Below are 17,124 nucleotides of genomic sequence, written 5' to 3' on the forward strand. Positions count from 1 at the left end.
CGAGTGCTGATTAACAAAATTAGTTTTAATTGGACAAACTGTGTACGATTTAGAATTACTGAGTTCTACATGCAAATCTGATTTATGATCGGAATATGAGTGACGATTATTTAAAGAAAGTGTAGCTCATACGTATTTAGAACCGATTAGAACAAGCGAGTTCCTACTGATAAGCACTGATAAGAATAACTAACAAGTAACTGTAAATCTGGCTATTGATTAAGAGACGAATAATGAAGTGAAATGGCCGCAGCTTGGATAGATAGATAGGCAGACAGACAGACAGACAGATAGTTAGATAGATTTACAGATAGATAAAGAAATAAAAATAGACAGACAACCAGACAGGCAGACATATACAGTAGAAGCAAACATAACATGAATGTCTGTGTTCTATGCAGTGATATCAACACTCCAGTATTTTTGTGCAGTGGATCATTTGGATCCCACACAGCTCTCCTGTGGTACACGACTCCAATAAATTGTTCAGTAGACATAATTACCAAACCCAACCGCCCCAACACGCAGTACCAGCACGACTGAAAGATGATGCAAATGCCTTGGGAGTGGGGATGTCGCTAGGCGGTGCGCGACATTTTGGAACATGCTACATCGCGTAGCGACGAGCTTGGAGGGTGAGCGGAGCGACAAACCTCCCCGCTCATTCAGTGTGGCCACGCACATAGGATTTAGTGTGTTTTTTATCGTGTCGCCTCACCCCTCCCCGCTCAATTCGGCCCGCTCGTCGCGTTCGGTGTGACCGTACCCTTAGTTCACCACGAATCCCAGTTCAGTGGATTCTTGACTCCAGTCTGTAGGCACCAGACCACATGATTTACCTTTATCCACAGGGTACGTGTTTTTATAATCGAAATTCCATTAGCGGCTATAGTTGACGCCATATTTGAATGAAGGCGCTGGTTCAGTATTTACCACTGATCTTAACCAATTTGCAGGATGAAAAGAAGAAAAGTTCATATACAGTAACGGCTACTTTAATCAGAAAATGTTGTTGTTCTTCTTTTGACATTCACTGTCGATTGGTACTGTAGCAGTATGAGCTAAGACAAAAGTGTAAATCTTACACGCAGTGTAAGCTCAAGAAAGTTTGTAAATATGGTACACTAAAAAAAAAAAATCATATAATGCTCCATTTTTCTACATCTCACTTTCATCCTTTAATTACTGTACCTAATCTGAGAAAGGTTTGGTGTGATCCTCCGCCGCAAAAACGATTCTCTCTGATAAGGTTCGTTAGAGAGGAAAATAAATGAAATGCCCTAAGTGTAAGGAGACGCAGTGGAATAGTAGACGAATTTTCTCCCCTGCCTGTACGAAGGGAAGGGACCATGGACTTACAGTAGGGCCGAGGGATTGCCTATGAATCTATTCAGATATAAATTTTGTACCGTACAGGCGGCACGCAAGGATGTAAAAATCTCTATCTCGGTGTACGCCACCACACCCACCCACTCTACAATTCATGCACCATCACCTGAGCTTCTAAGTGTACATATGCTACACAGATGGATGAAGCAAGCAACAATGGGCAATGTTGCTGCCACAGCTTGACTTTGGACAGAGAGAAATGTACAGTACAGTGAAATGGGATACTGTCAGAAAAACACCCACGGGAAGGGCTCCAGGTGTACCATAAAAAACTGAGAGATTCCTTTGGTATTTAACCCCTTCAGTGCGGTGACGTGTTTGCTGTTTATTATTTCTTTGCCATGATGATTTGATTAGGTTTAAGAGATATTTGTCCATTATGACGGGTTATAATTATACAGTCTTGATTAATCCCTTCACCACTACGTCTCCTTTCATGGTTGAGTAACATCGTCAAAGAATAGCAGGAATAGAATATAGAATCCGTCTCCGAACTCAGGGGGTTAAGATTTTGACAAAGAGGAATAAAGCCATTCTACTGGGGGGGGGGGGAATGCACTTCTACTGATAAAGCAGATCTCTTCGCTCAGACTTTCTCCTCCAGTTCCACCTTGGACGATTCCGGTGCTGTTCCTCCATCACTTCCCTCCTCTGACTTCCTCATGGCTGACATTAAAATTTCTTCAGTTGATGTATTTTCTGCCATCACTGGCTTCAATACTAACAAGGCATATGGGCCTGATGAGGGCCCCCCCTGTTGTCCTCAAAAACTGTGCTTCTGTGCTTACACCCATATATATATATATATATATATATATATATATATATATATATATATATACACACAAGTATATGTATGTATGTTCTAATGCCTCCTATCATATCCACATCCACACCACAGTGCTCCTTCATTTCCTCATTTGTCAGTCTGTCTTTAATTGTGACTCGGCATGCTCTTCTCAAATAATTCATTTCCACTGCACTCACTCTTGACTTCTGTCCCTCCAACAAGGTCCAAGCTTCACTACCATACGTTAGAGTTGGTATCACAATACTGTCATGTAGTAACTTTTTCACTTCCACGCTCACTTCTCTGTTTCCTATCATTGCTTTCAAGGAACCAGCAACCTTTCTTCCTTTTCGTACCCTTTTAAGCACTTCATCCTCTAAACTTCCATCCTTACTCATCACACTACCCAGGTACTTAAACGCACTCATATTTTCCATTTCCTTCCCATCCAGCCTCGCTGTACATTCACTGACTTCACACATTGAGGTGGTTTGGCCATGTGGAGAAGGTGGAGAGTGAGTGTATGTGGGTGAGGTGGAGGTGGGAAGAGGGAGGGGGAGGGCAAGGATGAAATGGAGGGATGGAGTAGAGAGGTATATGAGAGAGGGGGGGGGGTGAGCTGGGAGCAGGGCAGTGAAACGGCGGGGGAGAGGGAGACATGGAGGCGATTTGTTTGTTGCCACCCCTTAGGGAATTAAAGCGTCTGGGAATAGATAGATTGATGTGTGTACGTATGTATGTATGTATGTACCGGTGTGTACGTGTATGCATGAATGTGCTGTATGAATGTATCCATGTATTTATGTATATGTATGTACAGTAAGTACGTGTGTATGTATGTATGTATGTATGTATGTATTCAAACAATGTCTGACCCATTTTCGATCAAAACTGTTACATACATGACAAGATGGGACTCGATTTTGGCGAATATCGATCGAGGTTCAAGATCACAGATCAAAGTCAGAGTTGTGGTGCTGCGTCGCTGTGCTGTCTGGACATCGTCTCAGGTGCCTGCTGCCGTTTACCATATCACCTTTCATACATTCACTCGGATACAACCTATGAAATGTATATGCTCGTAAAAGCATTCAGATTACTATTCTCTGTGTCAGACGGCACCTGACCCCATCCTACTTATAACTTTTTTTTTTTTTAACTCACCAATTAAGCATATAATAAATTTCTTACGTGTACGGCAACAGCTCCCAGATTCTGATGATAATTAGTGAGGCTTCTGATGAGGGCACAATATGTCTGACTTCTTTATCGTTGATAACTACCTTCCATAATGTGGGAAGCAGCTCCACTACCAAGGGAGCTGTAATAAATGTCGGCTAGAAACTGGGGGTTTATACATATTTGCGTTATCAGTTTTAGGAATACGTACAATAATTTTTCTGTCTAACACCCAGCGGAGGAAAGGGCAGGCAAAAGGCTTTCCAGCACCACGAGACCGGTTCTAAAATCGACTCACTTGCACTGCCACAAACAAGAATTTGGCCTCTGCCGCACCACTTAACCGGGACAATTTAAGATGGTCATGAAATCCCGATTATGTTACCCTCCTTTCCGGTTATTGAACTTCCATTTCTCTCTCTCTCTCTCTCTCTCTCTCTCTCTCTCTCTCTCTCTCACCATATCAGCACTTTGATGTTTTTCGTGTGTACATTATGGTACTGTCCGAGGTTACAGTGGTGGTTAAAGAGGCATAAAAGACTGGGTACGGCTCTGACACTGTGCACTGCAGCGCGTATGAAGTGTGGAAGCGGCTGAGGGACAACTAAATGACCGAACTCTAAATCGTGGAGGAAGCTGCCTAGCCCAGCTTGCCAAGAGATTATATTACACCTTAACATTCTCTTGTATCTTATTCATTTCGTTTTAATATCAACATAGTTAGCGTCAATCACATGCAAGAGCAGAGTGAGAAGTGATGTGCAGAATGGATCGATAAGGAAGCAGTGGGATGAAAATATCCATATAGCCACTTGGAATACAACCTAGAATTTTGCCTCGTCATTCCACAAGTCTTTTTTTTTTTTTTTTTTTTTTTTCAGTCCTGTGTATGTGTCTCAGGCCCGACGTGGCATGCTATGGGGGCGTGGCGGTGGCACAGTGTTATGGTGGGGCCTCCAAGAGTAACGATTATGGAGCCAAACCCCACACCCGACCCCGCTGGCTTAAGACCTCTCTCGGTTTGTGTGGCTGTTTTATCTTTATTACCACTTAAAACCAATGTGTGGTGCTTGGTTTTGTCATAATGATTGCCACTAAATGTCCTTCTCAGAAGCTGGGGCTCTACAGAGGGAAGGTTTTTAAAAATTTTCTTGTGGTGTCCGTTACTTCGATCTGCGGGTTTCAAGCCCTCAATCACGAATATCTATTTTGGGATCAGCTGTTCCTAAGGCGGTGATCTTAGATGTTAACTCATTTGTTTTAGTGAAAGTATGAATAATTCATTCTTGCTTCGAGCCGACAATTGTATTCAAATTAAGAGAGCCTCTTAATAGTGAAGAGATTAATAAAGGGTAGACATAACACCGTCAGCTCAAAAATGTCTATCCACCTGAATTAACTTTGCATGTTCTACGGTGTGCGTAACTGATTTAACGAAGTTCATAGTTGACCAACCACAGGTTAAACTTCAATGCATTTTTAAGAGAGAAGGGGAATATGATCTGAACTTATAACAGCAGCTGGTAGGTAGCAGACAATTAGTTGACAAACATCCTGTGTTGATAACCATTCCAGGATATTAAGCAAGCCCTGACTTGTGCCAGTAATATCGGCATCTGTGTGCGTCTGTCTGTTAATGCTGTCGTGTCCCGTTGTAATGCTGGTGTGGGTGCTGCAGAGGGAAACCTTCATGTTGTGACACCGATACCGCCGAGTGATGGAGCTGTCCAGTTATGTAAACGTCCTTCATCTCCTTCTCTTCCCTCGAAAGGAGGAGGTTGGATTGGAAGGGAGGGGCAACTTTAGCCTCGATCTATCGGAATTACGTGATAGATGAGACTAGGGTCACAACAACAACAGTCTTTGCGGCAATAAAGAAAATCTTTCCATGTAAGTACTCTCTATTCATCTATAAACCTTAATCCCACCCTAGTCCACATTTCTTCAAGTACCCCCAATCCACGTACGTAATTCCCATTCGTCTATTATCCTTCATTCCATCTCAGTCCACATTCTGCGATATACCCTCTGTACTGTCACCTCCACGAATTTAATCTCTGTTTATCTATAATCATTCATTCCATTTCAGATTTCTTCGTTTATCCTTCCCTCACTTGAATAATTCCTTTTAGCCAATAATCCTTCATTCATTCACAATCCAGAATCATTCATATTCACAAATCCTGTCTTCTTTTCCCCATTCGTGGACTATCATTTCCTCTTCATAACAATACTGACGCAGAGGACTTGGGTTGTTCATAATAAAGGCTGTATTCAGTCTCTTCACTTCAAGAAGTGTTTCCCTAGCTGCATCAAATCATCTGAACAAAGCAAAAACAAAGTACACTATACGTCACCTTGTTCAGGGGGTTAAATCATACCAACACTGCACTCTCTAAAATGACCCTTACACCCAACTGTAGTTATCTCTGGCATCTACCTTTTACTGCTCCCTCTTTATCATCCTTAGCCTCCTTTTAAGTTTGTGTTCACTTGTTCTCCCTTCTCTTCCTCTTCTCTCTATTCTTATTTTTTCACCTCTTCTTCCGCTTCCTTCTCATCTCCTCTTCCTCCGCCTGCTCCTCTTCTGTCTATTCTTCCATTTTCTCCTCTTCCTCCTCCTCTTCTCTTCCTCCTCCTCTACTTCTTCCGGTTCCTAATTAGGTATGTTCGTTTCCTCTTCTTCCCGCCCTTCTTCCTTATCCTCCTTCTCTTTTACTTATTTCTTTCCCTTACTCGCTTTCTTTTCTCTGTTCTCCACTTTCTAGTCATCTTCATCTTCCTTCGACTTGTCCTCCTCTTCATTTTCTTCTTTTCACTTTGGCACTCCTCCTCCTTCTTCTCCTCCTTCTTCTTTTTCTGCTGCTGCTGATGGGTATGTACTCGCACACCGTTACCTGACTCTCCGTGACCATACACAGATACCTTTTGAGGCCTGTTAAACATCTGCACATATAATTCCTTCTTCCTCACACACCCATACCCTACTTCCTCCTTGTTCGTTTTGTCTACACACACACACACACACACACACACACACACACACACACACACACACACACACACACACACACACACACACACTTCATCTATAGCCAAATCGTTCACACCCGCACACCTGTTTTCCTTACCCCCTCCTTTTTTCCCACACTCACACCTACACCCACTTTCACATCCATATTCACACCCTTACACCCTTACATCCTACACCCAAATCATCCACACCCTCACATATGTTCTTACCCCGTCCTCCTTCCCACACTCACACCTACTCTTACTTTCACACCCGTATCTACTGTACTCCCTTACACCTGACGTCGTCAATATTAGTTTCATCTACACACACACACACACACACACACACACACACACACACACACACACACACACACACACACACACACACACACACACATCTGTTTACCACATCTAACTGCACATCCATCACATCTATGCCTCTTCCATATTCATATTCATCACACCCGTACTCCACAATCACATACTTCACGCCCATATCTGCCATACCCGTTAATACCACACCCACATCCCCATCATCTGTATCCACATGCACCTCGCACACTTAGTTACCTCTGTCTAAAGTATTCACGTCGATATTCTTCACCTGCCAGAGTCTTACACCCTATGGATTCACACTGTGCGCATTTGTAACTGTCACACCCACACTGCCAGTTCCCAGACTCATCGTACTCACTCTATCCATACCTGCTACACGCATGTTTATAATTTGTTACTGGTCCTGATTATGTCCACAACTGTTAATCACACACACACACACACACACACACACACACACACACACACACACACACACACACACACACACCAGAGCACGTAAAGAGAGAGAGAGAGAGAGAGAGAGAGAGAGAGAGAGAGAGAGAGAGAGAGAATAAGCAGACATATTTTAGTCACAACACATATACCTGTCACATTCACACCTTTGCATTTCACACCCACGCTTACTTTATCTACCTCCTCCATCTTCATCCACGCCTTATACGTCGACATAGACCGCTGTTCCATATCTACACATAGCGCTTTTACACACACACACACACACACACACACACACACACACACACACACACACACACACACACACACACACACACACACATTTCAGTTTCACCCATTACACCCAATTATATCTCCACCTGTCCCATCTTCACCTAACCACAGTCCCATCCATCATTCCACACCCATAACTCCACACCTCTGTTCTAGCCCATCCACATCCATCATACCCATCCTGTATCTCCACACTGTGCATATCCACATCTGTTGCAGTAATACATTTTATGCCTAGTCTTATCATGAGCACATATACTCTACACCGCACCAGCACTCTTTACATTTCCACTCGTTTACCACACTTTACTTGTCAAATTCACACTTTCACATGTTCATCCTCTTCATCATCCTAACACAAATTTTCCCATAAGAGATCGGGTGAAGAAGAATCCACAAAGAAAATGAATAAAGCATAAAAGTAGAATTATCAAACGGAATTCTAGTAAAAGAGGTCGCAGAAGCATACAAACATTATTACCTGCATGGAAAACCCGTCTACTGTGTTCATACTCAGGATAGCTTCAATAGAGACATTCACACCTCCCAAATTCATATCCATTTGCTCCTCCTCATTCACACTATTTGCCCACGTATTACACCCCCATTCACTGCATCCACGTCTTCGGCACCATCATTCAGCTGATCCACACTCACTCCACGGCAGTAATAGCAGTCACATCCACGCACCTTATTTCCCACAAATTGCACCCACAAACACTTCATCTACACTTTACACGTACACCCAGCCTACCTACACCGGGGAAATTAGGAAGTTCACAGCATCGACTCCCACACACACTTCATCTACAGTTACACTAGCACCCAGCCTACCCACACCCAGGAAACTCACAACATCGACACCCACACACACTTCTACACTTTCACTCGTACCCAGCCTACCCACGTCCAGGAAATTCACAACATCGACTCCCACACACACTTGATCTACGCTGCACCCGAACACAGCCTACTCACACCCAGAAAATTCACAGCAACAACACCCACACCTTCCAAACCTACATCCGTTTTTTTTTTTAATCCACACTCATTTTTCCTCACGTATTACATCCACAATCACTGCATCCACATTCACTTAACACCCACATCCAGTGTACCCACAAGCATATTCAGTGCAATATTACACATCACACATAGCATTATCGTTAACGTATTTATCAACCCACACTCTCTCAACGTCTGCCTTTACACTTTACCGCAGTTTTTCTGGCAAATTTTCCACTAGTTGCTCCCTCACCAGCTATAGCCTCACCACTTACAGCACACCAAGTGCATTCACACCACTTGCTTCTACATACATGACCTTATCACAGTCACATCTGTCACACCCACACCCTTTACATTGACACCCAGTCGTATTTACACCCCTCTCTCCATCCCCCTTACTTGTGACCTTATCACAGCTACATCTGCCACACCCACACTTATCCGCCAGAGACTCTCAACTCTCCGTATTACAGCAGCGTTGGAAATAATGGCTCGGAAGAATACGAGGATAAGAGGACGGAACAAGCGAGGAGCAAAAGGTGAAGGCGTGAGGTAGACCACCCCTTCACTGCCATGACGTCTTTGTGTTATAGCCTTGCTGATTCCAGACTATTATATTCAAGTCAGGAAGGTTAAAGAAACCATATGTTACCCTGCCAGTACGAAAATTTTCTCATTATTAGATTTTAAATATTACGCAAATAGTTAAGACTGTTTATTAACTACTTCGCCATGATGCCTCATGTATTATTGTCGTGCTGTTTCCAGACGATTTGTTCAAGTCAGGAACGGCTTTTAACAATCAAATGGATGATGAAAATTATAATCTGACCCCTTTAGTATGATAAAATTCTTTCCTTATTGGATTAGAAGTACTATCCGTGTGTAAGATATATGTTTGACCTATTACAGATCACAAGTAATATTAAGACAGGTTTTTGCAGGACCTTGTGTATGGTGAGGGAATGGGGTTACGACCTATTTTTGCTGGCCACTATGATGGTATAAGTCTCATACTTTCGCTTTAGCTTATTCCTGTTTCTGAACCGTATTCAGTCCTTTTGTATATGGGGGGAAATAGGATGAGCAGCGGTGATGTTTTTCAAAGGTGTACACTGATTTTTTTCCCATGTTTATCATAATTCTGATTTTTTGACCACTGAATATTGCGTCACTGGGTTTCGAAATTCGTTACTTATTCACTTAATTGTACATCAATACCATCAGTTCAGCAGCCAGTTTGTGAGGGTGTGACTCAGTATGGAGACAATCTGATATTTCGTATGAAGCATAGTGTTTTAAGACAGATTTTGTGCAATTGGAAACAGAGAGTGTGGCAAAGCTGTGACTGTGTGTGTGTGTGTGTGTGTGTGTGTGTGTGTGTGTGTGTGTGTGTGTGTGTGTGTGTGTGTGTGTGTGTGTGTGTGTGAGGTGCAGTAGTGTTTGGTATGGCAGTGTGTGGTGTGGTAATGTATAATGCGTAGTATGTGGTATAATAGTGTTGGGTGCAATGATACTATTTGTGGTACTAGGCGATATGGTAGTTTTAGTTGCAACAATGTTAGCTGTGACAGTGTAAGGTGGGACAGTTTTAGCTGTGGCCCTGTGTGGGATGGTCTTGTGTGGACTGATAGTGTGAGGAATGTGACAATGTTTGGTACTTCCCAGTGATTTTTCTGATGTTCCATATTAATATTGTGACAAGTGCTGATTCTTGAAAGCTGATGTTGAGCTGTCTTTTGCACGTATACAGTACTGTTCCTACGGGCTGTCTAGAGTTACACGGATAAACAAATCACAGTACCCGAGAGGCTTGCTAGGTTGTCTTATCTAAATGTTAACCAAAACTCTTGCGTTCTAGTTATAAAAGTTTATTAACAGAATAATCACTTGTGAATGAGGTGAAAACTTTAACGTATATTTTTTCCTAAAATATTTCTCCCACAGGAGTGAACATCATACCAAAATTTCGTTCTAATATTTATTTTTTCCCCTGAGCAATACTGCACTTTTTTCATATTAATAGTGAATATACCGAAAACATTAAGAGTACACACCCTCCACCTCATAGCTAGTCTCTGATCTTGATGGCTGTGTGACCTGACCTCGATTATCTTCAGTACCATACCACTAGTTTTACCTCCCAGGGACTGACCCAGATCCAACAGATGAGAAACTATATACCTTGCGTCCTACCACGCCATGTTGATTTTGACAGATCTTGGTAACCTTGCTTGTTCTGATTAAAAAACAAAACAAAAAAACTGCAGTCCTACAGGAAAAATAAACTACTGTAACTTGTATCCACCTGCATTGTGGTGGGCATCAACCCTGAGATTATTCGACGTCAGTCGGCCAGCCGACTACTATATCAAGGCATCATCTTGATCATGGTACACTGATAGGCTGATCGGCTCACATCTGATAGTCTGGGGTACGATTCCCGGTACAGTTCAGGTGGATGAAAGTTACTTGCATCCACTTGTTCACTTGTTCACTGGGGTTCTACAGATGACTTCCGCTACCCATTGACTTACTGAAACTGGACTTTGACTTAAGAGTGCCCAGAAGGTGGATGATTCTGGACATGGCCTATGTTTAGCCAGGTTGTTCAATATATAATATTACGTCTATGTAACGAATAATTTTCGGTGATATATTGTTTTGGTGTATAAGATAAAAATTAGAATGAGAGTCCTGAAACAAGAAATCATCATTATCGTCATCATCATCATCATCGTCATCATCAATATCATCTCCTGTTCCCCTTTTCCCACGCAAGGAAAGAGCGAGGTATGATTCAGAAAACAAGGAAAAGAGAAAGTACGAAAGTGGGAAAACTATTAATAACATGCTAAGTAAAATGGGCCACACAATCATTTACACATCATTCAAGCCTCCGGAATCCTGGAGTCGTCTCACAAGACATATAAGGACATGATATATAGCACAATATTCCAAAACTCTTCCCCTTGATGAAGACTGTAAAGCCTAACGAGGGTAACAAAACTTTCTAAGCTGACTGTACATCAGCTTGGATAACCGAACGAACTATGTGAAGAAAATTTCAAGTTTTAAAGTTCAGGATCGGAAAGGATTCAGTTGACTCCTGGGGAATATAAAGTATATCATCAAGAAGTTATGTCAGTTCCCATGTTCTTGTTTCGCATGTAAAGCTTTATCATCATATTAAGTCGTATCTTTATCATGGTGACCACAATCACTGTCGTCGTCATCTTTGCCTTTATGTGACTACCACCATCACCACCACCACCACCATTCTCTCTCTCTCTCTCTCTCTCTCTCTACATATGTAGAAATAGAAATGTCTTGTTCCAGTGGATGCTGGTTCGGATCTCGGATGGGATAGGAAACAGAATAAAGATTTTTTTTTTTTTTTTTTTTTTAAGCAGACTTTATTAATTATGCATCAGACCCACCGACGTGTAGTAATAACACTCCCGCTAATACCAATACACCCGTCCTGTATGAGGCAACCTTAGCTGTATTCAGTATGGATTGTAGGTGTCAGCGCCCAAGTGATGACTTGGCCCCAATTTTAGTCTTTTTGCAACTCATTTCGCTTAGCTCAATCCAGAAAGAGACAATAATACAACTCTACATCTATACCATAGCACTTCCTAGTGACTAACAACTTATTCTGAAGATGTATAGAGATGGCTATTTAGGACAAGTCAAAGTGAAAAAATTATATTTCCTCCCTCCTTCTGCCTACCATATCTACACAGATGCACATAACATATGGCTGTGTGCTGTGAATGAATAAAAATATGAGATTATGCCGGCAGGAGAAATACTTTACTCCTCCATCTTTCCTACACGAGTATTTATAAACTTTTCTAAGACTAAACAGCTTATAAGATTGTTTGTTTGTACATTTATCATAACACACACAGCCACCAAATATGTCACAACAAAGTCAGAGTGAGAAGCAAAGTGAAAATTAGCAAAAACAAAGCGAAACGTGATAAGAGATGACTGTTATAAACAAATTTTTCTCCTGTATATTCTTTTCTTGCTTATAAATGCAAGCCCCTGAAATGATAATGAGTTTTTTTTTTTCTCTCTCTCTCTCGTTATGTACCGGTATATACTGTATATATACATATATATATATATATATATATATATATATATATATATATATATATATATATATATATATATATATATATATATATATATATATATATATATATATATATATATACTAGTTTGTGATATTGTCACTCACCCACCAAAAAAAAATTAAGAAATGGAAAACAAGACTGGAGGAGGGTAAAGGAACAAGCATATAGATACGTCTGTCACTGTTTCATAGCTGTTTTTTCTCATTTTCCCTCAGTATAGTCAAATCCTCCTTCGTTTCTTTTTTTGGGGAAGTTATTTTTGCCATCACCCACCGGAACAAACTTATATATATATATATATATATATATATATATATATATATATATATATATATATATATATATATATATATATATATTGTTACGGAACAGAGAAAGATAATGTACACTTCAAGTGAGAACGCCAAAAATCACCACTGTCCCGCAAAGTTCCAGGTTCAAAACAAAAGAGCTAGGCAAAATCACAAGTCAAAGTTCAATGCTCAAACCAACAGCAAAACACTCAGGACTCACAAGGATAATGCAATGGCAAATAAACAGGTCAAACATATGGTCAACTGCAACAGCCTCCATTAACACGAAATCAGCAAGAGTAAACTCATCCAAGTCAGCCCCGATAAAATGAAAATACACCGGGCAACGCTCAGCCAATGCAAGACAAATTATTACAGATACAAACTATTATCAAAAATGACTGACATAAAACCGAACATTAATTAAAAAACCTCACTAGGCCCAAGAACTAACCTTATGCCACACAGTACAAGAAAAAATACAACAGTTATACTCAAATTACACACAGCTGCTAGATGTTTGGAGACTTCCTGAGCACTCACAACAACAATATCTGTACACGGGAGGACAGAGATGTGAACAAAATGAGGAGCAGATCTAAGTGGCAATGATGCAGAGACTGAGCTCATTATATAGGGGCCGGCAGAGCTTGATACAACCTGTAAGAAGGACGCGCAAATGAAGCCATGGGGACAAAGAGTTGACAATCCTGCTCTGAACAACAGAAAGAACGACTTACTCTACTATAACGGTAGAAGGGGGGAACTGAGGCAGAACACGCTCGTGATCAAACATGCAGCATACTGTGCGTTAAAATTACACAAAGGATGATGAAATCATAGGCTATGTAACACCTCCCCACAAAGAAAAAGAAATTTACAAAGGAAATTTCTTATTACTCTAAAACAATCTGTCTAAAGTCTAGATAAGCAATCTGCAATAACATTTTCTTTCCCCTTGACATGTTGTATGTCTAATGAATACTCCTGAAGAAGTAGACTCCATCTTGTCAATCTCTGATTTTTATCTTTAAACTTACTAAGGAATTTCAGTGGGTTATGATCGGTATAAATGACTATGGGGTCAAAACCAGAACACAAATAAAATGAAAAATGCTGTAAACCCAAAATCAAGGCCAAAAGCTCTTTCTCAATAGTTGAGTAGTTCTTTTGAGGTGGAGTGAACTTCTTACTGTAATAAGATACAGGATGTTCAATACCCTGATCATCCTCTTGCAGCAAAACAGCCCCAGCTCCTGCATCACTTGCATCAACAGACATCTTAAAAGGCTTAGCAAAATTTGGAGTAGCGAGCACTGGCTGACTTAATAGAATAGCTTTAAGTTTGTTGAAAGAGGATTCACAGTTATCGGTCCAGACAAATTTAACTCCCTTTTTCAGTAGGTCTGTAAGTGGTGATACAAGAATAGAAAAGTTAAGAACAAATCTCCTGTAATAACCTACCATTCCCAAAAATCTCTGTAGCTCTTTCCTACTTTTAGGTCTGGGAAGATCACTTATAACTTGAACCTTAGCTCCTGGTGGTGCAACATGTCCATCACCAATTACATACCCAAGGTACTGAACTTTAGCTTGACCAAACTCACACTTTGATAAATTAGCTACAAGATTAGCATGAACTAAACGGTCAAGAAATTTACTGACATGGCATAGGTGATCTTTCCAGTTGTCACTGAAGATTAATACATCATCAATATAAACAACACACCCTGCCAAACCCTCTGTTACAACATTCATGAGCTTCTGAAATGTGGCTGGTGCATTCTTCATGCCATATGGCATTACAGAACATGCAAAAGTCTTTCCTAGTGTTACAAAACATGAGATCTCCCTAGCACGTTCAGTCATAGGTACTTGCCAGTATCCCTTTAACAAATCAAACTTACTTATGTACCTAGCCTTTCCGATCTTGTCTATGCAATCTTCCACGCGAGGGAGAGGGTAAGTGTCTGTTTTGGTTATCTGATTAACACGTCTGTAGTCGATGCAAAGCCGCTGTGACCCACCTGGCTTAGGGACTAGAGTGACAGGAGAACTCCACTCGCTCTGACAGGGCTCAATCATCTTGTGGTCCAACAAGTAGCCAAGCTCCTTCTGGATGAGAGAAACTTTCACTGGGTTCACACGGTAAGGAGGCAATTTAATTGGCTTTGCGTCTCCAACATCGACATCATGCATCAACACAGTGGTTCTTCCTGGAGTAGCACGGAACACTTGCGGGTACTCCTGCAGTAATGCCGAAAACTCCTGCCTTTCCTCGGGAGGTAGATGAGAAAGCTTAGTCTGGAGATCATTCATGATATCAGGATTCTTCCCCAAACTATCACTCAGGCTCATACTGCATGGGAGAGCTTCACTTGCAGACTCGAGTGGAACAGCTACAGTGCAGACTGGATTATTTTCGTCCCGCCTGTGATATAACTTTAGCATGTTGATGTGACATAGTTGCTTGTTCTTTCTACGATCTGGTGTGGCGATGACATAGTTGACATCACTGAGTTTCTTCTCCACGAAATAAGGACCACTAAACTTGGCTTGAAGAGGTTGCCCATGAACTGGTAGCAGAATCAAAACCTGATCTCCTGGCTGAAAGTGGCGTAACCTGGACTTCTTATCATACCAAGTCTTCATCTTCTCCTGAGCAGCTCCTAAATTCTCTCTCGCTAGCTGTAAAGCAGTGGACAGCCGTTCTTTGAACTTCATCACATACTCCAGCAGGTTGACGTCATCTTCCTCCGACAGCCAGCATTCCTTGAGTAACTTAAGGGGTCCTCTTACTTCATGGCCAAACAGTAGTTCAAAAGGTGAGAAGCCCAGTGATTCATTTGGAGATTCTCTTGCGGCAAACACAACGAATGGAAGACCTTTATCCCAGTCTTTCTGATGTTCCAAACAGTATTTCTTGAGCATCGATTTGAGTGTTTGATGATATCTCTCCAACGCTCCTTGGGTCTGGGGATGGTAAGCTGAAGACGTGATCTGGGTGATGCCCAACTCTTTCAGAGACTGCTTGAAAACGTTTGACATGAAATTACTTCCCCGGTCGGACTGTACCTCCTTGGGCAGACCAAACTTTGTGAAGAACCCTAGCATTTCCTTAACCACGTTCTTTGCTGAGATGTTTCTAAGTGGAATGGCTTCAGGATAACGAGTAGCCATATCAATCAGGGTCAACATATAAGAAAATCCTGAAGAAGTCTAAGGAAGAGGGCCTACAATATCCACCAACACACGGGTGAAAGGCGCCTCAAAAGGAGGAATGGGAACTAGAGGTGCAACCTTTTCGGTCTGATTACACTTCCCCACAACTTGACAGGTGTGACAAGACTTACAATACCAGGAAACATCCCTGAAGATACCTGGCCAGTAGAAGTGTTTCAAATGCGTGCCACAGTCTTCCTCACTCCAAGGTGTCCTGCCAAACTGGAATCATGAGCCACTCTAATGATATCCTGCCTACAAACACGAGGGATGACAACTTGATGTACAACCTCCCATTCACAGTCGGCTGATGCTGTTGGGGGTCTCCACTTCCTCATAAGTACTCCTGACTTCATATAATAACAAGTAGAAGCACTGGCTGACTCTTCTTCACTGTAAGCAGAGTTAGCTAGACCTTTCAACTCAGGGTCAGCAACCTGCAACTCAACCACCTCTTGACGAGACAAATTATCAACACTACGGGGTACTGCCTCATCTGGTGAGTGGTCCAAATTAGCAAGAAAAGTGTCAGCTAGGATAACATCATCATCATCATTATCCTCTAAATCACCAGTAACTTTAGACTTAGCCCTAGTGACAGTACATGCAGGGAACACATCAGGGACATCACAATCCTGGGCCGCAGCCACTGGCTCACTAGACAACTGAGGAGCTGGACACACTTGACTTCCACCAATATCATTTCCAAGTAAGAAAGTTACACCTGACATTGGGAGTGTCTCAACCAACCCAACCATAACAGAACCATTAACAAAACCAGACTCTAAATTCACTCTGCACAGAGGGACAGAGAAGTAATTATTCCCTACATCTTGTAAGATTACAGTTTCATCAGAGTAATTAACATTAGAGCCTAGAACACTGGTCAGCATAAGGGATTGGCAAGCACCTGTATCACGATATATTTTAACTGATTTCCTGTCATTACTGTCCAGAGGACTGACAAAACCATCAGACAGGAAATTAGCACATGAACTCTTGAGAG

This window comes from Coenobita brevimanus, chromosome 13, assembly GCF_032717465.1.
Source record: "Coenobita brevimanus isolate Jiangsu-jjx chromosome 13, ASM3271746v2, whole genome shotgun sequence".
NCBI lineage: Eukaryota > Metazoa > Arthropoda > Malacostraca > Decapoda > Coenobitidae > Coenobita > Coenobita brevimanus.